This window comes from Haemaphysalis longicornis, unplaced genomic scaffold (genome assembly GCF_048455015.1).
Source record: "Haemaphysalis longicornis isolate Haplotype H1 unplaced genomic scaffold, Haemaphysalis longicornis Haplotype H1 scaffold_4, whole genome shotgun sequence".
NCBI lineage: Eukaryota > Metazoa > Arthropoda > Arachnida > Ixodida > Ixodidae > Haemaphysalis > Haemaphysalis longicornis.
In genome coordinates, this window is record NW_027526361.1 from 114,655,769 (window position 1) to 114,677,876 (window position 22,108).

A 22,108-nucleotide genomic window follows, 5' to 3' on the forward strand; every position below is an offset into this window, starting at 1 on the left:
CCAAAACAAGCTACAAGGGGCTTTGGTATCCAGTATTCTTACGCTGGAGCATGCTTCAAGGCATGTGATCACAAAAGCACTTAAGTTTACAGCAAATACAGGTTCTCAAATTGACTGAAAAACTGAAACATAACATTAAGCCTTATAAATATTTACCTAGTATGTGTGCTAGTTCTGCATCAATTGCTAAAAAAAAAAAAAAACCCGCAACACATGCTAATGAACTGATCATGAAAAAGTGACGTAGTGAATAGTAAATCTGTCTGCTGAAACCAATTATTTAATAAAACTACAGATTTTAATATAGATTACATGTTGCAATGTATGGGCATATGAAACAGCAGAAACCAAGTCCCAAAGCTCGAAAATTCTTTATTAAATGCTTTATAACCTCAAATATACAGTGTGTTGCGACGATAACTGGAACACTTTAAAAATTTTTCCTGAGCGATCCGCCGCTCTGTTCACGCTCAAACTTCACACAAAGGTTGCATTTTGTGGTCTATTTTGTTTGACACCGGGAACAACAACGGTAGTTACCTGTTTATTCTGAAAATAAATAAAAACGATTTTCGCCTATGGGAAAATGGCGGCGATTTGGACGTGCGAGCCCGAAAACCGGGTTTTCTGATCGTCTGTTAGCTCATTTCTAGGTGCATTTTCTGATCGTCTGCTGCACCATTTGGCTCTGTACGTGAATCCCAAACATGCGTTTCACTCTGCAGGTGGTTCCGTCGTTCCAACATCAACTTGCGCTGGCTCGCACGTCCATATCAGCGGCCATTTTCCCATAGGCGAAAATCGTTATTATTTATTTTCAGAATAAACAGGTAAGTACCGTTGTTGTTCTCGGTGTCAAACAAAATAGACCACAAAATGCGACCTTTGTGTGAAGTTTGAGCGCGAACAGAGCGGCGGATCGCTCAGGAAAATTTTTTTAAGTGTTCCAGTTATCGTCGCAACACCCTGTACAATATTTTACGTGCCCATCACGGTTTAGGCCAGGAACATCTTGGCTCAAAACTTTCCACAATTTCTCAGTCAGCACCTGCAACACCAAAAGAAACAAATAAACGCTTCCTTTTACAACCACACCGCAAATGCCAAGTGAATCTAAATTCACAATTGATGGTGTATTTTGTCCCGTATAGGGCTACATTAATATGTACACAAAAGTTAGTTTAGCCTGCTTTTGAACTATTCTAACTGCTTATTCTGAATTTTTTTTCTACGTGACACCAGAGATCCTTTGCCGATGCAGTCTTGTGTCTAAAACCTGCTTTAGTCCCTTCACACCAAATGGTATTTTTGACTTTTTTGAGAATTTGTACAAGGCCAAATCATGGCTTACACTAGTAGGATTAAAGTTCTGAGCTAGACTGCTTTGATCTCTGATCTCGTTAACAAACTGCACTGCCTTTCCCAATAGCTAAGCAGGTGCTTACAGTGTATCTGACAGAACAGCTGTCACACAATGGCCATACAGGACAACTGGGTCGGTTTATCAGTCAGGAATTACATGAGGGGGCACTAGGCTGAGCCCAACTCATCGCACCACTGCTGCAAAAACAAAGTGGAAAAAGATTCTATTTCGGGGGTTGTAGTTGCCAAGGCCACTCTCGGGCTATGAAGCATGACACAGTGCTAGGTTCGATCCACGTTAATCCTGACATTTGGGTATCTTAACACGCACTGAAATCTCCACACACGGGCGTTTTCGATTTTTTTCTTTTTGCCTTCACTAAAAAAAAAAAGGAAAAGAAAAAGTCCTTGGGCTCAGCTGCACAATGCTTTAGGAACTGCGGCTGCTGCTCAGGCACAAGTTGGAGCCATTACTTGACTAGGCACAAATCCTCAAGAGTTGAAAACTGATTTCAGCGCAAAGCGGCAAAACAGCACTTTATTAAAAACAAGAGAAGTGGGAAAGACCTTATAACAACACGCGCTAAAGAATGACCTTTTTGAATAAACACAGTGTCACTTTGTAAATCGTCAATGCCTGGATAGCATATCCTTCATGCACAAGTATACTTAGTTGCTCCTTTAGACCGACAACGATGGCCAGAAGAAGTCAGGCTGCTGCCTTGCACGCCTTGTACTTGCTGCTTCGCCTTAATACTATTACCATAAGTTAGGAGCCAAGTAACTGAAATACCCATCTGTTCGATGCTTTGAACGTGCCGTGTAGGTGTTGTCGTGCAGTAATCCTCATTGGACGACGAGAACGAATGCAAATTAAATGACTCGCGAGCGAAAAATGACGTTACCAAAGTTGATCAGTTCACAAATCTTGCACCGCTTTACCATTGAGCCAATGCTGTCGACTTGTTTGTAAACAACCTGTAATTTCTCCGCGCCACGTAACGTCATTGATAGTGGTTGCGGACTGAAGTAGCGTAGAAAACCGGGCTAGTTGGTGTAGATTCATCTTCGCAGCGCACAAATAACGGGACAAAAAGGAGGATAACACTGGACAACCACTGAACCAAAACCGAATTTTTATTGAAGAGACAAATATAAAGCCATCGAAGGTATAAAACATAAAAACATGACACATGAACCCACTATAAGCAACTGTACAGACAAACGCTCTCAAGTACTGCTCTCTTCAAGATACGCCAATTCTGCATCTAAAAGTGCTAAAGACGAGCGCTAACACACGAGTCAGACATTTTTCGAATTTTATGTGCTTCCACTATACTTCCCTCACCTTTTGTTCATCGTGCGAGAACAGTACCCTTGTATCATGAAGGAAAAGCGTACAACCACAATCTTTGCAATGGGTGGGAAGAGGGCCAGAAGGCACTCAGTGAACTGGCCAACATCAAAGCGACCACAATTGAAAGGAATGCAATAAACCACGTTTAATCTCTAAGGAACAACCTGTTTCTCATATTTCACACCACAGCTGTTTGCTCGGCCCTTATTACTAATATTCTTTTCGATGGCGGGACAGCAGCAGTTTAACTTAATTTTGGCTGAAAACACCACATTGATGTTATATCTGCACCCCACTTCTTTCAAGCGGTGAGATACATCGTGCAGGTACGAGATTACAACTATCTTTTCCTTCACAACATCACAAGCAGAAGACAAGTTTTCTTCACCAAATCCAACAACTAAAGACAGGCCGACCCAATGACTCCGTCACCGTAGCCAGCATTTTTGGGTCCAACTAACTGTTCACCAAAGCTAGACTCAATTAGGTGAAAACAAGACTGAAAACAAAACAAGATGGCTGACCTGAGGCAGTTGACAACAATCCCATATTTTGCAATCCTAGAACGTGCTGATGAAGAGTTCAGTAAAGGCTTCTTCGATTGCCGGCTATAGAGCCAACATACATGATTCTGCTCGAATTTTAACAACAGGTCCAAAAACTGGATTGTTCTTTCGTTTAGCGCCTTGGACATAAAGGTCAGCCTAAATGCGTGACGTTTGAATGCTTTTAAAATGTCTACCACTTTTCTTGTAGGGCCATAGTTTCCACAAAGTACTAGGTAATCGTCAACATACATGAAAATTTTATTTGCCAAACCCTCCAAGTCACGTTCCAATACACGGTCAACATGAGCCAAGAAAATGTCACTAACAAGGTGAGGAACTTTAGAACGTCTACAGATTCCAGATCTCTGCACAAAGACACTGTCACACCATCCTACAATAGTTGATGCTAAGTCCCATGCCAAAACCTCGATGGAGTCATCCGTCGCCTATATTCAGGATGGTGTTGCTCTGTGTCACAAGATAGATGCCGACACGTCAGAAACTGGCAAAGTAGGCCATGTGCAGAAAGGAAGTGCTGATGGCGCTTTCAACCTGCTTGTTTATAAGGACTGCACCAGCACAGACGGCATCATTACAGAGTGCAGACCGTTTAAACATCTTGAAAAGGGCTTCGCAGCCTCTGGAAAATGTTTCTTTGGTTATCAACGTAACTAGTTGATGCATTTATTTTTGTTATTCCCCCCACTGTAATGCCAACAGGCGCTGTGGGTACCAAATAAAGTAAGAAAGAAACAAGCGAAAGCTCACTGTATTGCCCCACAGTTCACTCGAATGCCTAACACGGCTCCCACATCCTATTACGAGTATACCACTCCACTGGAATTTGCCCTTCTTTGTTCGACGACTTAATGAAAATAGTACGCCGTGAGCTGGAGGCTACGGCTATGGCTGGCCTACTAGCCCTGACCCGTGAATGAACGTCACCTTCCATCTCCCTAATCCATGCGATATACAGCAAGAGCTCGCAAGCCACACCATTCCACGCATTTGCTCTGTAGCTCACCCGAAAAACGCTTTCACTGTTCCTCGTGTCTTAACTGGTCCCCACCAATATGCCCCACGCCATTTTCAGACACAAAATTCCGAAGAGTGGAGTACTCCTGAAAACAACCCAATATGCTTCCACTGCTGTCACGGTGGGCATGTGGCCCGCTACAGCTTTCGACATTGCCACGCTAAGCCTTCGCCTCACCAGAAGACTAATCAATGCAGCTCAAGGAGGTAATACTGCATCTGTGACCTGGACGACAGATCCTCTATTAACCAAGGAGTCTAAGCCCAATTTACTAGACGTTACTGTTGATGGTGTTGCACCCCAGGCTCTCACTGACACAAATGCTCACATCTCTGTAAACAGCTTAACCCTCCGCTGGCATCTCCGCAAAGTTCTGACGCCACCCATGCAAACATTTGTTCGAGTTGCCAATGAGAGCACACCTTCAATTGCCGGAATGCGTACCGCCTGAATATGGATTGCCGACCACGATAGTGTTGCTCTCTTCACCGTCCTTGAAAAATGCCCCCATGACATTATCCTCGGCGTCGATTTTTTCTCGAACCGCTCTCATTGACTGTTCTGCGGGACTTCTCTCTTTTGAATTTTCTTCTGCCAAAAATGCTCAAAAGCACCGTTCTCGTTCCACAGATTATGTCCATTTGCTGTCAAATGCTGTAACATACATGCCCCTGTGATAAAGCCCACCCGTTTCTCACAGTTATTTCTCACCAGATTGTTCGACAAGCCGAGCGGAAGCTACTACAAGCACGTATCCTTGAGTGCCGCCAGAAGCTACGAGCTTTGGAGAAGCAAACCTTCTTTGCACGCCGGCAACTTGAGTATCTTATTCCTGAGGACTTCCCAGATGTGCAGCTGCACACAAACTTCACTGCTAGCATGGCAGAAGGCCGTCATAGAACGTCGCAAGAGAGGAAACTGCAAGCACTCCAGCCGGACGTGCCACAATGCACCCAAGAGGTCATCAACCTATCTCCGTACACACCGGACGAAGAGGAGGCTGAGGTTTTGTCCCGTGGTTTGAATTTTAACACAGAAGCACCCCCGGAGCCAGGAAAGGTGATTTGTGCGGGCGAACGCGTGGTCGGCCAGCTTCCCTCTGAAGTACGGCAAGAAGCGCGCACCCGTGCTATTTGTGTGCTCTCTGGTTTACGAAGACATTGTGCAAGACTGCACTTATCGGTAGCAGAGAGGCAAGCCATCAGGAGCCTGCGGAATAACAGCAGTATCGCAATCCTTCCTGCTGACAAAGGCAATGCCACGGTCTTGCTAGATAGCAGTGACTACCACACGAAGATGTTGGCCCTTCTTGAAGACCAGCAGACATACGCTCCTCTAGCCCGTGACCCAACTAGCAGGTTACAGTCGAAGCTCCAAGAACTGCTAACCAGGCTTTTCAAGCTAGTCCCTCCGCACCACAAGGGCCTCTACTACAGGTTACTGTGCACGAACGGTTCAGCCCCGGCCATCTACGGTCTGCCTAAAATCCACAAGCCTGGCATTCCTCTTTGGCCTATCGTCGACTTCTCGAGGTCACCGCTCTACCGACTATCAGGCTACCTTCACCAAGTGTTGAGCCCTCTAGCCGGTAAGACGCCCACGCACGTCGGAAACTCATCCTCTTTTGTTTCGAAGCTGAAAGACGTAACTCTACCTGAAGACGACGTCATGGTTTCGTTCGACGTCAAGTCTCTTTTCACTAGTGTCCCAGTGGATCTGGCAGTAGCCATGTGCGAAGAAGCACTAAACGCGGACATTAGTCTTCCCGATCGCACTCCCTTTGACGTCCCCGAGCTCTGTGAGTTGCTTATGTTTTGTCTGCGCAACACCTATTTTTCTTACGGGGGAAGCCCCTATCAGCAGACCCATGGCACCGCGATGGGTACGTCCATATCAGTTACTACGGCCAATCTAGTTATGGAGGCTTTAGAGGGGAAGGTATTGGCAACCTTCACACCGGCACCGAGGTTTTTCTGCCGCTATGTCGACGACTGTTTTTGTATTTTAAAAAAGCAAGATGTCCCATGTCTTCTGGACAGCCTCAACGCCCAGAATGTGGATATACAGTTCACCGTGGAGTTCGAGCAAGACAACATGCTTCCCTTTTTTGGATGTTCTTGTTCGCCGCGATGTGGGCGCTCTCTCCTTCTCAGTGTACAGGAAGCCCACACACACGGGTCGTTACCCCAGTTTAGAATCTTGCCACCCTCTCGGCCACAAGACATCCGTTGTGTCGTCCTTGATAAAGCGCGCCGTACGCATCTGCTCAGATGACAGTGCACTGAAACGTGAATTAGGAACGATTCGCCGCAAACTAATCGCCAATGGCTATCCTAAGCGACTTATTTGCCGAACCAAGAATAAGGTACTACAGCGAAGAATGGCCAACAACAGGACATTACGAGCACGCGCAGCCATCCCCTACGTCCCAGGAATAAGCGATGCATTGTCGCACGTCTTTTCAAAATACGACTTGCGCATTGCCCATGTACCGACCAGCGAGCTCCGCGACGACTGAAAGAGCACCAACGTGATGTAAGAAATCATAATCACATGACGAATGCCATTGCCATTGCGGAGCACGCGCACAATCATTCCCACAAGATTGACTGGGAGAACACCGCAATTTTAGCTAAGGAAAAGAACACATCATCTTGGCGTCTGCTAGAGTCACTTTTTATCCAATCAACGCCAGCCGCAATGAACCGGACGGATGGGACTTTGCCTCCCGTCTGCGCATGCTCTCTACGTCATGTGCTGCCTATATAATTGATGACGACGGCTTGTCTTACGTAGTGAACAAGGAACCCGTATGTGGTTCCGAAACGTCAATATATTTTTATTCTTGGTCAGTGTTCGCTTTTCTTTTGCAAGTTATTATATGGTCTTCCCTATTACAGACGCGCTGCTTCTGTGAAACGTCACTCTGCCGCACATCATCATTACTGTGGTAGAGAACCGAACCTGCCTTCCCTTTCAGTTTTTCAATTTCAGTTTCACACCTCAAGTCCTTCCCAAGGGGATTTCGCTTGCAATGCTGTGCCCTTTCTGCCATGAATGCTAGCACCCCTGCAGATTTACCTCCTGCAGTGCAGGCGTCCCATCAAGCACCATCAATCAAGGCAGTGGCTGCTTCAGACCTCCCACCGGATCATACCGCCGATCTCCCTCGTCTTCTGGATTCCTGCAAGGACATCTTCGACTTAGACAACCATCCACCAACCCAAACTTCTGCAGTCACCCATCATATCAACACCAACGATGCTTCACTAGTGTACAGGTGGCCCTATTGCGTATCACTTGCTGTACGACTCGTCATCCAAAAGGTAAAAAAAAAAAAATGCTCAGTAAGGATACAGTTGAACCATCTTCCAGTCTGCGGGTGTCTCCAGTCGTGTTGGTCAGAGAAAAAGATGGGACATAGTGCTTCTAGATGGATTATGCAAACTTTACTATTATGAAGGAAGGCCTTATACAGTGGGATCTCATTGATACAATTCTGCATAATACGTTTTTCTTTTCATTCCAAGCCAAAATCCCTTAGAAATAATGCATTTTCGTGCATTTGATACGATCACATTTTTGCTAAAAATTGGATAGCACGACCACGAAAGTGAACCTTGACCATTTTTAGAAACCTTACATTTATTCTTCGGTATACTAGCTCAAACCCCATGTCAACAACCCATGACCTGCATGGCAGCGCCGGTTCTGCGACAAAAACACTGCTGCCGGGCGTGGGCGCTCTGTTCAATGAGGATGATATGTGAGGCGAGGCAATGTGCCATCTAGTGAAACATATCATAATCACAGAGTTTCTCAGTTTGATCATAATCGAGGAAGAAGGTTCCAATGCTCTTGGCAGTCGACCACTTCCCTCCCCAACTTCTCGCCATGCTCTGTGCTTCCTGCTCCGTTCTTTGTTCTCTTTCTGCGCTGTTCCTGTGTTCGGTGGTGTTGCTTATGAGGCTATTTTTGTTCTTGTTCTATTTGACTAGTCTTGTTCTCCTTAGGCTGCCTTGTTGCTGTGCGGGGTGTGCTGCCAGGCTTGTGGCAATGTCGAGGAAACGGAAGGCACTCAGTATAAAAAGAAAAAGTGGAAATTGTACAGAAATTGGAAGAAAACCCGAAGAGGAAATGCGTGGATTTGGCACACAAGCTCGGTTTGCCAGTGTCAACGCTCAACACTATTGCCGGTCAGCAAGAGGAACTTCAAAAGAATCTGCAAGTTTCCGGCCCTGATGCGAAACAAGCACAAGGTGCGAAGCATGACCAAATGGAAGACATCCTGCTCACATGGTGGGAGGAAGTTAGAGCGGCAGGATGAACGCCGATAGGTCAGTACTACGCGAAAAAGTTGACAACACTGCGCTCTCCTTGGGCATTGAGGACTCCAAAGCGTCTGGTGGCTGGCTTCACCAATTCAAGGCGCAACGTGAAGTGTCATACAGAACAGCGTCCGCCCAAGTGAAAAATACCAGCAGCTTTTTTTTATTTTTACATTTCCGGAGAATTTTGTCCCAGACTTCGAAAAGAAAGTGCAGCACAAATTTACCAGCTACTCCACTGTTGCTCAATAAAATTGAGTTGCTGACGGAGAATGCAGCTAGATTTTTCTCCTTTTTTTTTAACAAGCTCTTTGGATAATACGATTTTCACATAATGCTTTTTATTTCCCGGTTCCCCTGAAAAACTTATCAACGAGATTTCACTGTACATGATACATAGACAAGATGTGGCTGGCAACTTGTGAAGGGAGGTAACTTCGTGCAACCAAAGCCTGATTAGTCATGCTAATTCCTCCTATATTTCAATATGGTCTAACACCAGCTACCCCACTTCGGCAGAGCTAGTGGGGAACATTTCAACACTACTGTCACTGTGTACTGCAGAACGAACATCCATCCCGCATTTAAAAACCCTGCATACGAAGCTGCATCGCGCAAAGTTGTTCTATGGCCACTGAATGTCCTCGCTGAATGTCAAGGAAGCGTCCTCACCGACGCGCTTTGGCGTCGTCTATCAGCGGATTCGTATGTATACAAGCGTTTACAGCAAGAACGGTAAATATATTACTACGCCCTTCAAGCACATATCGGCAAAATGCGATTACTTCGCCGCGTTCGCAGGAATGAGCCGCACAGTAGAGAACACAGTCGTAGCATACTAGCAGGAATGAACGCATCGTACGGCTTCTTCCACGTTTCGTCACCCCGTGACTACAGTTTACCTCAACACCAATTTATAACGCACGCCCTTAAAGAGCTTACACTCTAAAAAGCGCTACAACCTTTCTGGTAACCTTGAGTGAATGTAAAAGCGTAGCCACCGCGCACATCACGTCGTAGCTAGCGCCGACTTCAATGCGAATGCGGTCGTCGACGCGGCTACGCGAACGTACCGCTGACAGCCTCAAGGAAAGTGTATTTGGGCGCTCTAGAACAACGTATTTAAATTTAGCCCATGTTTGCGAATAACAAATGATTCCTTGAGTGCTTTAGTTACATTGTCATTCAGAATGTGCCTAGCCAGTTATGTCCAACATACGGAGAGCGCACGGCATTTGCAGTACACGGACAGGTATATGATTACCCGTCCCTCTTGATACCAGCGCTTAAAAAATATCTTACCTTTCGTTTATGACGCAAAAAGATGCCGAGGAGAAAGCAGCAGGTTTCGTTATCTACAAGAAATCGATGCTGGCTTGCGCTTTGAAACTCGTACACAATAGGCAAGTGGCTTCGGCTTGACATGGCTTGACCAGTGTTGCTTTTGCCTTGCGCAAACTTAATTTAACTAAAAAACTCTGTCACACAACCGGCTAAATATGGCCGCTCGTTATTTGTTATTTGCAAAGGTAACAGAGTATAAAAGTCGTGTAACAGAAAACTTTAGTTGAATTAAGTTTGCGCATGGCAAAAGCAACACTGGTCAAGCCATGTCAAGCCGAAGCCATTTGCCTGTTGTGTACGAGTTTCAAAGCGCAAGCCAGCATCGATTTCTTGTAGATAACGAAACCTGCTGCTTTCTCCTCGGCATCTTTTTGCGTCATGAACGAAAGGTAAGATATTTTTTAAGGGCTGGTGTTAAGAGGGACGGGTAATTATATACCTGTCCGTGTACTGCAAACGCCGTGCGCTCTCCGTATGTTGGACATAACTGGCTAGGCACATTCTGAATGACAATGTAACTAAAGCACTCAAGGAATCATTTGTTATTCGCAAACATGGGCTAAATTTAAATACGTTGCTCTAGAGCCCCCAAATACACTTTCCTTGAGTCTGTCAGCGGCACGGTCACGTAGCCGCGTCGACGACCGCGTTCGCATTGAAGACGGCGCTAGCTGCGACGTGATGTGCGCGGTGGCTACGCTTTTACACTCACTCAAGGTTACCAGAAAGGTTGTAGCGCTTTTTAGAGTGTAAGCTCTTTAAGGGCGTGCGTTATAAATTGGTGTTGAGGTAAACTGTAGTCACGGGGTGACGAAACGTGGAAGAAGCCGTACGATGCGTTCATTCCTGCTAGTATGCTACGACTGTGTTCTCTACTGCGCGGCGCAATCCTGCGAACGCGGCGAAGTAATCGCATTTTGCCGACATGCGCTTGAAGAGCGTAGAAATATATTTACCGTTCTTGCTGTAAACACTTGTATACATACGAATCCGCTGATAGACAACGCCAAAGCGCGTCGGTGAGGACGCTTCCTTGACATTCAGCGAAGACATTCAGTGGCCATAGAACAACTTTGCGCGATGCAGCTTCGTATGCAGGGTTTTTAAATGCGGGATGGATGTTCGTTCTGCAGTACACAGTGGGGCTCTTCGATTTACAGTGTCGGACTCACCGCGGACTCCCCGAGAAGCAGTCGGGCGTTCGATTTTCCCATGTATCCCTATGGCTTCGGCGAATCCTCGGACTACCTGCGGACTATCCGCGGTGAGCCCGGGACTATAAATCGAAGAGCCCCAGTGACAGTAGTGTTGAAATGTTCCCCACTGGGTCTGCCGAAGTGGAGTAGCTGGTGTTAGACCATATTGAAATATAGGAGAAATTAGAATGAATAATCAGGCTTTGGTTTCACGAGGTTACCTCCCTTCACAAGTTGCCTGCCGCATCTTGTCTATGTATCATGTACAGTGAAATCTCGTTGATACGTTTTTCAGGGGAACCGGGAAATAAAAAGTATTATGTGAAAATCGTATTATCCAAAGAGTTTGTTAAAAAAAAGGGAAAAAATCTGCATTCTCCGTCAGCAACTCAATTTTATTGAGCAACAGTGGAGTAGCTGGTAAATTTGTGCTGCACTTTCTTTTCGAAGTGGGGGAGAAAATTCTCCGGAAATGTAAAAATAAAAAAAAAAAGCTGCTGGTATTTTTCACTTGGGCGGACGCTGTTCTGTATGACACTTCGCGTTGTGCCTTGAATTGGTGAAGCCAGCCACCAGACGCTTTGGAGTCCTCAATGCCCAAGGAGAGCGCAGTGTTGTCAACTTTTTCGCGTAGTACTGACCTATCGGCGTTCATCCTGCCGCTCTAACTTCCTCCAACCATGTGAGCAGGATGTCTTCCATTTGGTCATGCTTCGCACCTTGTGCTTGTTTCGCATCGGGGCCGTAAACTTGCGGATTCTTTTGAAGTTCCTCTTGCTGACCGGCAATAGTGTTGAGCGTTGACACTGGCAAACCGAGCTTGTGTGCCAAATCCACGCATTTCCTCTTCGGGTTTTCTTCCAATTTCTGTACAATTTCCACTTTTTCTTTTTATACTGAGTGCCTTCCGTTTCCTCGACATTGCCACAAGCCTGGCAGCACACCCCGCACAGCAACAAGGCAGCCTAAGGAGAACAAGACTAGTCAAATAGAACAAGAACAAAAATAGCCTCATAAGCAACACCACCGAACACAGGAACAGCGCAGAAAGAGAACAAAGAACGGAGCAGGAAGCACAGAGCATGGCGAGAAGTTGGGGAGGGAAGTGGTCGACTGCCAAGAGCATTGGAACCTTCCTCCTCGGTTATGATCAAACTGAGAAACTCTGTGATTATGATATGTTTCACTAGATGGCACAGTGCCTCGCCTCACATATCATCCTCATTGAACAGAGCGCCCACGCCCGGCAGCAGTGTTTTTGTCGCAGAACTGGCGCTGCCATGCAGGTCATGGGTTGTTGACATGGGGTTTGAGCTAGTATACCGAAGAATAAATGTAAGGTTTCTAAAAATGGTCAAGGTTCACTTTCGTGGTCGTGCTATCCAATTTTTAGCAAAAATGTGATCGTATCAAATGCACGAAAATGCATTATTTCTAAGGGATTTTAGCTTGGAATGAAAAGAAAAACGTATTATGCAGAATTGTATCAATGACATCCCACTGTATGGGGCCTTCCTTCATAATAGTTAAGTTTGCATGATCCATCTAGAAGCACTACGTTCCATCTTTTTCTCTGACCAACATGACTGGAGACACCCACAGACTGGACGATGGTTCGACTGTATCCTTACTGAGCATTTTTTTTTTTTTTTTACCTTTTGGATGACGAGTCGTTCAGCAAGTGATACGCAATAGGGCCACCTGTACACTAGTGAAGCATCGTTGGTGTTGATATGATGAGTGACTGCAGAAGTTTGGGTTGGTGGATGGTTGTCTAAGTCGAAGATGTCCTTGCAGGAATCCAGAAGACGAGGGAGATCGGCGGTATGATCCGGTGGGAGGTCTGAAGCAGCCACTGCCTTGATTGATGGTGCTTGATGGGACGCCTGCACTGCAGGAGGTAAATCTGCAGGGGTGCTAGCATTCATGGCAGAAAGGGCACAGCATTGCAAGCGAAATCCCCTTCGGAAAGACTTGAGGTGTGAAACTGAAGTTGAAAAACTGAAAGGGAAGGCAGGTTTGGTTCTCTACCACAGTAATGATGATGTGCGGCAGAGTGACGTTTCACAGAAGCAGCGCGTCTGTAATAGGGAAGACCATATAATAACTTGCAAAAGAAAAGCGAACACTGACCAAGAATAAAAATATATTGACGTTTCGGAACCACATACGGGTCCCTTGTTCACTACGTATGACAAGCCGTCGTCGTCAATTATATAGGCAGCACATGACGTAGAGAGCATGCGTAGACGGGAGGCAAAGTCCCATCCGTCCGGTTCATTGTGGCTGGCGTTGATTGGATAAAAAGTGGCTCTAGCAGACGCCGAGATGATGTGTTCTTTTCCTTAGCTAAAATTGCGGTGTTCTCCCAGTCAATCTTGTGGGAATGTTTGTGCGCGTGCTCCGCAATGGCATTCGTCATGTGATTATGATTTCTTACATCACGTTGGTGCTCTTTCAGTCGTCGCGGAGCTCGCTGGTCGGTACATGGGCAATGCGCATGTCGTATTTTGAAAAGACGCGCGACAATGCTTTGCTTATTCCTGGGACGTAGGGGATGGCTGCGCGTGCTCGTAATGTCCTGTTGTTGGCCATTCTTGGCTGTAGTATCTTATACTTGGTCAGGCAAATAAGTCGCTTAGGATAGCCATTGGCGCTTAGTTTGCGGCGAATCGTTCCTAATTCACGTTTCAGTGCACTGTCATCTGAGCAGATGCGTACGGCGCGCTTTATCAAGGACGACACAACGGATGTCTTGTGGCCGAGAGGGTGGCAAGATTCTAAACTGGGGTAACGACCCGTGTGTGTGGGCTTCCTGTACACTGAGAAGGAGAGAGCGCCCACATCGCGGCGAACAAGAACATCCAAAAAAGGGAAGCATGTTGTCTTGCTCGAACTCCACGGTGAACTGTATATCCACATTCTGGGCGTTGAGGCTGTCCAGAAGACATGGGACATCTTGCTTTTTTAAAATACAAAAACAGTCGTCGACATAGCGGCAGAAAAACCTCGGTGCCGGTGTGAAGGTTGCCAATACCTTCCCCTCTAAAGCCTCCATAACTAGATTGGCTGTAGTAACTGATATGGACGCACCCATCGCCGTGCCATGGGTCTGCTGATAGGGGCTTCCCCCGTAAGAAAAATAGGTGTTGCGCAGACAAAACATAAGCAACTCACAGAGCTCGGGGACGTCAAAGGGAGTGCGATCGGGAAGGCTAATGTCCGCGTTTAGTGCTTCTTCGCACATGGCTACTGCCAGATCCACTGGGACACTAGTGAAAAGAGACTTGACGTCGAACGAAACCATGACGTCGTCTTCAGTTAGAGTTACGTCCTTCAGCTTCGAAACAAAAGAGGATGAGTTTCCGACGTGCGTGGGCGTCTTACCGGCTAGAGGGCTCAACACTTGGTGAAGGTAGCCTGATAGTCGGTAGAGCGGTGACCTCGAGAAGTCGACGATAGGCCAAAGAGGAACGCCAGGCTTGTGGATTTTAGGCAGACCGTAGATTGCCGGGGCTGAACCGTTCGTGCACAGTAACCTGTAGTAGAGGCCCTTGTGGTGCGGAGGGACTAGCTTGAAAAGCCTGGTTAGCAGTTCTTGGAGCTTCGACTGTAACCTGCTAGTTGGGTCACGGGCTAGAGGAGCGTATGTCTGCTGGTCTTCGAGAAGGGCCAACATCTTCGTGTGGTAGTCACTGCTATCTAGCAAGACCGTGGCATTGCCTTTGTCAGCAGGAAGGATTGCGATACTGCTGTTATTCCGCAGGCTCCTGATGGCTTGCCTCTCCGCTACCGATAAGTGCAGTCTTGCACAATGTCTTCGCAAACCAGAGAGCACACCAATAGCACGGGTGCGCGCTTCTTGCCGTACTTCAGAGGGAAGCTGGCCGACCGCGCGTTCGACCGCACAAATCACCTTTCCTGGCTCCGGGGGTGCTTCTGTGTTAAAATTTAAACCACGGGACAAAACCTTAGCCTCCTCTTCGTCCGGTGTGTACGGAGATAGGTTGATGACCTCTTGGGTGCATTGTGGCACGTCCGGCTGGAGTGCTTGCAGTTTCCTCTCTTGCGACGTTCTATGACGGCCTTCTGCCATGCTAGCAGTGAAGTTTGTGTGCAGCTGCACATCTGGGAAGTCCTCAGGAATAAGATACTCAAGTTGGCGGCGTGCAAAGAAGGTTTGCTTCTCCAAAGCTCGTAGCTTCTGGCGGCACTCAAGGATACGTGCTTGTAGTAGCTTCCGCTCGGCTTGTCGAACAATCTGGTGAGAAATAACTGTGAGAAACGGGTGGGCTTTATCACAGGGGCATGTATGTTACAGCATTTGACAGCAAATGGACATAATCTGTGGAACGAGAACGGTGCTTTTGAGCATTTTTGGCAGAAGAAAATTCAAAAGAGAGAAGTCCCGCAGAACAGTCAATGAGAGCGGTTCGAAAAAAAATGGACGTTGAGGATAATGTCATGGGGGCATTTTTCAAGGATGGTGAAGAGAACGACACTATCGTGGTCGGCAATCCATATTCAGGCGGTACGCATTCCGGCAATTGAAGGTGTGCTCTCATTGGCAACTCGAACAAATGTTTGCATGGGTGGCGTCAGAACTTTGCGGAGATGCCAGCGGAGGGTTAAGCTCATTACAGAGATGTGAGCATTTGTGTCAGTTTGAGCCTGGGCTGCAACACCATCAACAGTAACGTCTAGTAAATTGGGCTTAGACTCCTTGGTTAATAGAGGATCTGTCGTCCAGGTCACAGATGCAGTATTACCTCCTTGAGCTGCATTGATTAGTCTTCTGGTGAGGCGAAGGCTTAGCGTGGCAATGTCGAAAGCTGTAGCGGGCCACATGCCCACCGTGACAGCAGTGGAAGCATATTGGGTTGTTTTCAGGAGTACTCCACTCTTCGGAATTTTGTGTCTGAAAATGGCGTGGGGCATATTGGTGGGGACCAGTTAAGACACGAGGAACAGTGAAAGCGTTTTTCGGGTGAGCTACAGAGCAAATGCGTGGAATGGTGTGGCTTGCGAGCTCTTGCTGTATATCGCATGGATTAGGGAGATGGAAGGTGACGTTCATTCACGGGTCGGGGCTAGTAGGCCAGCCATAGCCGTAGCCTCCAGCTCAAGGCATACTATTTTCATTAAGTCGTCGAACAAAGAAGGCAAATTCCAGTGGAGTAGTATACTCGTAATAGGATGTGGGAGCCGTGTTAGGCAGTCGAGTGAACTGTGGGGCAATACAGTGAGCTTTCGCTTGTTTCTTTCTTACTTTATTTGGTACCCACAGCGCCTGTTGGCATTACAGTGGGGGGAATAACAAAAATAAATGCATCAACTAGTTACGTTGATAACCAAAGAAACATTTTCCAGAGGCTGCGAAGCCCTTTTCAAGATGTTTAAACGGTCTGCACTCTGTAAGGATGCCGTCTGTGCTGGTGCAGTCCTTAAAAACAAGCAGGTTGAAAGCGCCATCAGCAATTCCTTTCTGCACATGGCCTACTTTGCCAGTTTCTGACGTGTCGGCATCTATCTTGTGACACAGAGCAACACCATCCTGAATATAGGCGATGGATGACTCCATCGAGGTTTTGGCATGGGAAGAAAGTTCCTTCGCGGCTAGTTGGTGGCCAACAAACTTTCCGAACAGCTCACGTAATATCAATTTGCAGGTTTCCCAGCTTGTCAGGTCTGCTTCGTGTGTCTCAAACCAACAATAGTCTGGCTGGGCCCTTGAGGTAAAATATTACGTTGGCCAGCCCCAAGGTTGCATCCCATCTGTTATGAGCGCTCGCACTCTCGTAGGTGCTTGTCCAGTCATCAACGTCAGTGCCGCAGAAGGTGCTGCGGTCGCAGGGATGGGAGATGACCATAAGTGGCATAGTCGGCCAGAGGGCTCCATCGAGTGCCAAAATTTCTGTGCCGACCTGGCGTCCACTGCGCAGCTCCGTGTTTGAGGTAGCAGATGTTGCAGTGCAGGAGGACCAGGATAGGGCACGCTGCGCAAGCCCCTTCATCTTCGAAGCGCGCAAATGAGGTTACTGCGCGCGCAGTAATCCAGGCTGGTGCTCTGCTTTCAGCATTGACACTGGAAACCTTTTCTACTCCCTTCCGTATGACCAAGTTTTGGTCTCTGTGAAAGAGTGTATCACTGTCTACAACGGCGAGGTTAAGTTTATGCAAAGTTGCGGGATTTCCGTGGAATCCTTTTTGGAGCTTCTGCGTTTCTACTTAGCATCAACTATTGTAGGATGGTGTGACGGTGTCTTTGTGCAGAGATCTGGAATCTGTAGACGTTCTAAAGTTCCTCACCTTGTTAGTGACATTTCCTTGGCTCATGTTGACCGTGTATTGTAACGTGACTTGGAGGGTTTGGCAATTAAAATTTTCATGTATGTTGACGATTACCTAGTACTTTGTGGAAACTATGACCCTACAAGAAAAATGGTAGACATTTTAAAAGCATTCAAACGTCACGCATTTAGGCTGACCTTTATGTCCAAGGCGCTAAACAAAAGAACAATCCAGTTTTTGGACCTGTTGTTAAAATTCGAGCAGAATCATGTATGTTGGCTCTATAGCCGGCAATCGAAGAAGCCTTTACTGAACTCTTCATCAGCACGTTCTAGGATTGCAAAATATGGGATTGTTGTCAACTGCCTCAGGTCAGCCATCTTGTTTTGTTTTCAGTCTTGTTTTCACCTAATTGAGTCTAGCTTTGGTGAACAGTTAGTTGGACCCAAAAATGCTGGCTACGGTGACGGAGTCATTGGGTCGGCCTGTCTTCAGTTGTTGGATTTGGTGAAGAAAACTTGTCTCCTGCTTGTGATGTTGTGAAGGAAGAGATAGTTGTAATCTCGTACCTGCACGATGTATCTCACCGCTTGAAAGAAGTGGGGAGCAGATATAACATCAATGTGGTGTTTTCAGCCAAAATTAAGTTAAACTGCAGCTGTCCCGCCATCGAAAAGAATATTAGTAATAAGGGCCGAGCAAACAGCTGTGGTGTGAAACATGAGAAACAGGTTGTTCCTTACAGATTAAATGTGGTTTATTGCATTCCTTTCAATGGTGGTCGCTTTGATGTTGGCCAGTTCACTGAGTGCCTTCTGGCCCTCTTCCCACCCATTGCAAAGATTATGGTTGCACGCTTTTCCTTCATGATACAACGGTACTGTTCTTGCACGATGAACAAAAGGTGAGGGAAGTATAGTGGAAGCACATAAAATTCGAAAAATGTCTGACTCGTGTGTTAGCGCTCGTCTTTAGCACTTTTAGATGCAGAATTGGCGTATCTTGAAGAGAGCAGTACTTGAGAGCGTTTGTCTCTCAACGAACAAAAATTCAGTTTTGGTTCGTTGGTTGTCCACTGTTATCCTCCTTTTTGTCCCGTTATTTGTGCACTGCGAAGATGAATCTGCACCAACTAGCCCGGTTTTCTACGCTACTTCAGTCCGCAACCACTATCAATGATGTTACGTGGCGCGGAGAAATTACAGGTTGTTTACAAACAAGTCGACAGCATTGGCTCAATGGTAAAGCGGTGCCAGAGTCGCCAACTGATCAACTTTGGTAACGTCATTTTTCGCTCGCGAGTCATTTAATTTGCATTCGTTCTCGTCGTCCAATGAGGATTACTGCACGACAACACCTACACGGCACGTTCAAAGCATCGAACAGATGGGTATTTCAGATACTTGGCTCCTAACTTATGGTAATAGTATTAAGGCGAAGCAGCAAGTACAAGGCGTGCAAGGCAGCAGCCTGACTTCTTCTGGCCATCGTTGTCGGTCTAAAGGAGCAACTAAGTATACTTGTGCATGAAGGATATGCTATCCAGGCATTGACGATTTACAAAGTGACACTGTGTTTATTCAAAAAGGTCATTCTTTAGCGCGTGTTGTTATAAGGTCTTTCCCACTTCTCTTGTTTTTAATAAAGTGCTGTTTTGCCGCTTTGCGCTGAAATCAGTTTTCAACTCTTGAGGATTTGTGCCTAGTCAAGTAATGGCTCCAACTTGTGCCTGAGCAGCAGCCGCAGTTCCTAAAGCATTGTGCAGCTGAGCCCAAGGACTTTTTCTTTTCCTTTTTTTTTTTTTTTTAGTGAAGGCAAAAAGAAAAAAATCGAAAACGCCCGTGTGTGCAGATTTCAGTGCGTGTTAAGATACCCAAATGTCAGGATTAACGTGGATCGAACCTAGCACTGTGTCACGCTTCATAGCCCAAGAGTGGCCTCGGCAACTACAACCCCCGAAATAGAATCTTTTTCCACTTTGTTTTTGCAGCAGTAGTGCGATGAGTTGGGCTCAGCCTAGTGCCCCCTCATGTAATTCCTGACTGATAAACCGACCCAGTTGTCCTGTATGGCCATTGTGTGACAGCTGTTCTGTCAGATACACTGTAAGCACCTGCTTAGCTATTGGGTAAGGCAGTGCAGTTTGTTAATGAGATCAGAGATAAAAGCAGTCTAGCTCAGAACTTTAATCCTACTAGTGTAAGCCATTATTTGGCCTTGTACAAATTCTCAAAAAAGTCAAAAACACCGTTTGGTGTGAAGGGACTAAAGCAGGTTTTAGACACAAGACTGCATCAGCAAAGGATCTCTGGTGTCACGTAGAAAAAAAATTCAGAATAAGCAGTTAGAATAGTTCAAAAGCAGGCTAAACTAACTTTTGTGTACATATTAATGTAGCCATATATGGGACAAAATACACCATCAATTGTGAATTTAGATTCACTTGACGTTTGCGGTGTGGTTGTAAAAGGAAGCGTTTATTTGTTTCTTTTGGTGTTGCAGGTGCTGACTGAGAAATTGTGGAAAGTTTTGAGCCCAGATGTTCCTGGCATAAACCTGATGGGCACGTAAAATGTTGTATGTATATTTGAGGTTATAAAGCATTTAATAAAGAATTTTCGAGCTTTGGGACTTGGTTTCTGCTGTTTCATATACCCATACATTGCAACATGTAATCTATATTCAAATCTGTAGTTTTATTAAAAAATTGTTTTCAGCAGACAGATTTACTATTCACTACGTCACTTTTTCATGATCAGTTCATTAGCATGTGTTGCGTTTTTTTTTTAGCAATTGATGCAGAACTAGCACACATACTAGGTAAAGATTTATAAGGCTTAATGTTATGTTTCAGTTTTTCAGTCAATTTGAGAACCTGTATTTGCTGTAAACTTAAGTGCTTTTGTGATCACATGCCTCGAAGCATGCTCCAGCGTAAGAATACTGGATACCAAAGCCCCTTGTAGCTTGTTTTGGTCAGTGTGTGTGGACAAACGTAAGTCATCAGTGGAGGCTTCATAGTCCAACTCGTAAATAAATGTGGGTGCTAGCACCATTGGGGCTTGCAAGCAAAAAAAAAAAAGACCCGTGAACACACGATCGCGAAGAGGAGCCGGTGCAAATAGGTAGTCCTGCGTGTCTAAATCTAAGAGGCGAAGATCAGAGCAGGAGTATTTGACAGTTTTAATTGTGGCTGGGCAAAACTTTAGTGCCAACTGCCGTTTCGTTTGGGCGGAGCGCTAGATATACGATAAAGAAAAAAACAAAACAAGCAACCCGGTTGTTTGTGCCATCGCATAAAAAGCAGCAGGCCACAAAGTGCCAACCATCGTGACAAGGTTGAAAGCAATCGTAAGAAAATCTGAGTACAACATGTTCAAGGTGGGCGACAAGTGATTATACTTATCGCGTATTCCTAGCGTGACTTCGGCCCAACTTTATGGGGCATTAGGCTAAATTTATATTTGTCACACTCCAGGAATTCATTCATAATAAAGGTTGACGATTTTCATAGCGGCGGCCGATCACAGGGTGAACTGTGGATGCACGCTTGCGTAGCAACCGTTTACGCGACGATTTGCGAACGCTACACTGCGATTGCAAAACAGCACGGATGTCAAAGTATTTAGGTAATATTACCTAGAACACTGTTGCAGCGTAAAACTTAATCAAACGACCCGGTTGAAGCACTTCGAAATGCACAGCTGCACAGCGGTGGGCACCACAAGGGGACGCGAAATCCAACACAGGCACAGTTGAAGCACTTTTAACTTCGTTAAAATATCCAGATCTAGGAGTGTGGTTGAATCACAGCGCAGCCGTCCCAGAAGGCGAAATCCAACGCGCGATTGAAACACTTGCCGGTTCGCGCAAGTGAAAAGGGCGCACGCTTCGGTATTCACTGCCGGCCGGCCGCCGGGCCAAGAGCGGGGAGTGTGCACACCGGCAGAACAGCCCCGCAACCCTTCGCCTTTCCCTCTCGCACTCCTCCTTTTCTCCCTTTCGTGGGTGATGCATCGCCGAAACCGGAATACGCGTCGGCGGATCCAGGACGGTGCCACGAGCAGCTACAGTCGTGCTGGCCACCCGTCGTCTGAGGTCACAACCGTCGCATTTGGACGCTTGCGTTCGATGAAAAAGAAAGAGAAGTCTTGCTCGAAGTCGCAGCCTTTCGACCGTGCTTGGCGGCAGCGCACTAAACTAGGCTAACTATCCGGCCGTAATGAGAAGATTTGCTCCGTTCTTCCACGTGCGCCTGAACAAACAGCGATTGCCAACTGATTGATGCTGGATATGACGAAAACCCATTCTCTGAATGTCCTGATTTAACGGGCGTTTTTTTTTTTTTTTTTTTTTTTCCTAGCACTCGTTTAGTAGCGATTTTAGTTCTACTGATCTAAGTGATTTGCGGCCCTCGTCGACCTCGTTAGATCAGGCTCCAGCTGTGCGATCTTACCTTTTGACACCGTTGGAGCCTTCTGAATAGCTCCCCCACGGCTTGATCGCCAATCGTTAGAAATAGTCGGAACGTCTATCCACATCACTGTAGAATAACACAGGTGGGCCACTACCGCACCCCTTGCGTTAAATGGACACTGAAACGAATTTGCCTATTATTCATGGCTGCATTGTATAATATGTTACTT

At 46.3% G+C, this 22,108-nt stretch overlaps 1 protein-coding gene and 2 long non-coding RNA genes across 3 annotated transcripts in view; 2 read left to right on the forward strand and 1 right to left on the reverse strand.

Moving 5' to 3' along the window:
• Positions 1–22,108, forward strand: part of Usp2 (Ubiquitin specific protease 2) — a 227,206-nt gene that overhangs the window by 46,626 nt on the left and 158,472 nt on the right. The gene's annotated exons all lie outside the window — the stretch shown is intronic.
• LOC144179282 (uncharacterized) lies at positions 898–10,049 on the reverse strand. Its single transcript, XR_013324195.1, has 3 exons — positions 9,934–10,049; positions 7,385–7,487; positions 898–1,048 (listed from the first exon to the last, which is right to left on the reverse strand). It is a non-coding gene; the product is annotated as an uncharacterized LOC144179282 (long non-coding RNA).
• Positions 10,246–20,291, forward strand: LOC144179283 (uncharacterized). The gene is made up of 3 exons (XR_013324196.1): positions 10,246–10,364; positions 12,969–13,071; positions 19,965–20,291. It is a non-coding gene; the product is annotated as an uncharacterized LOC144179283 (long non-coding RNA).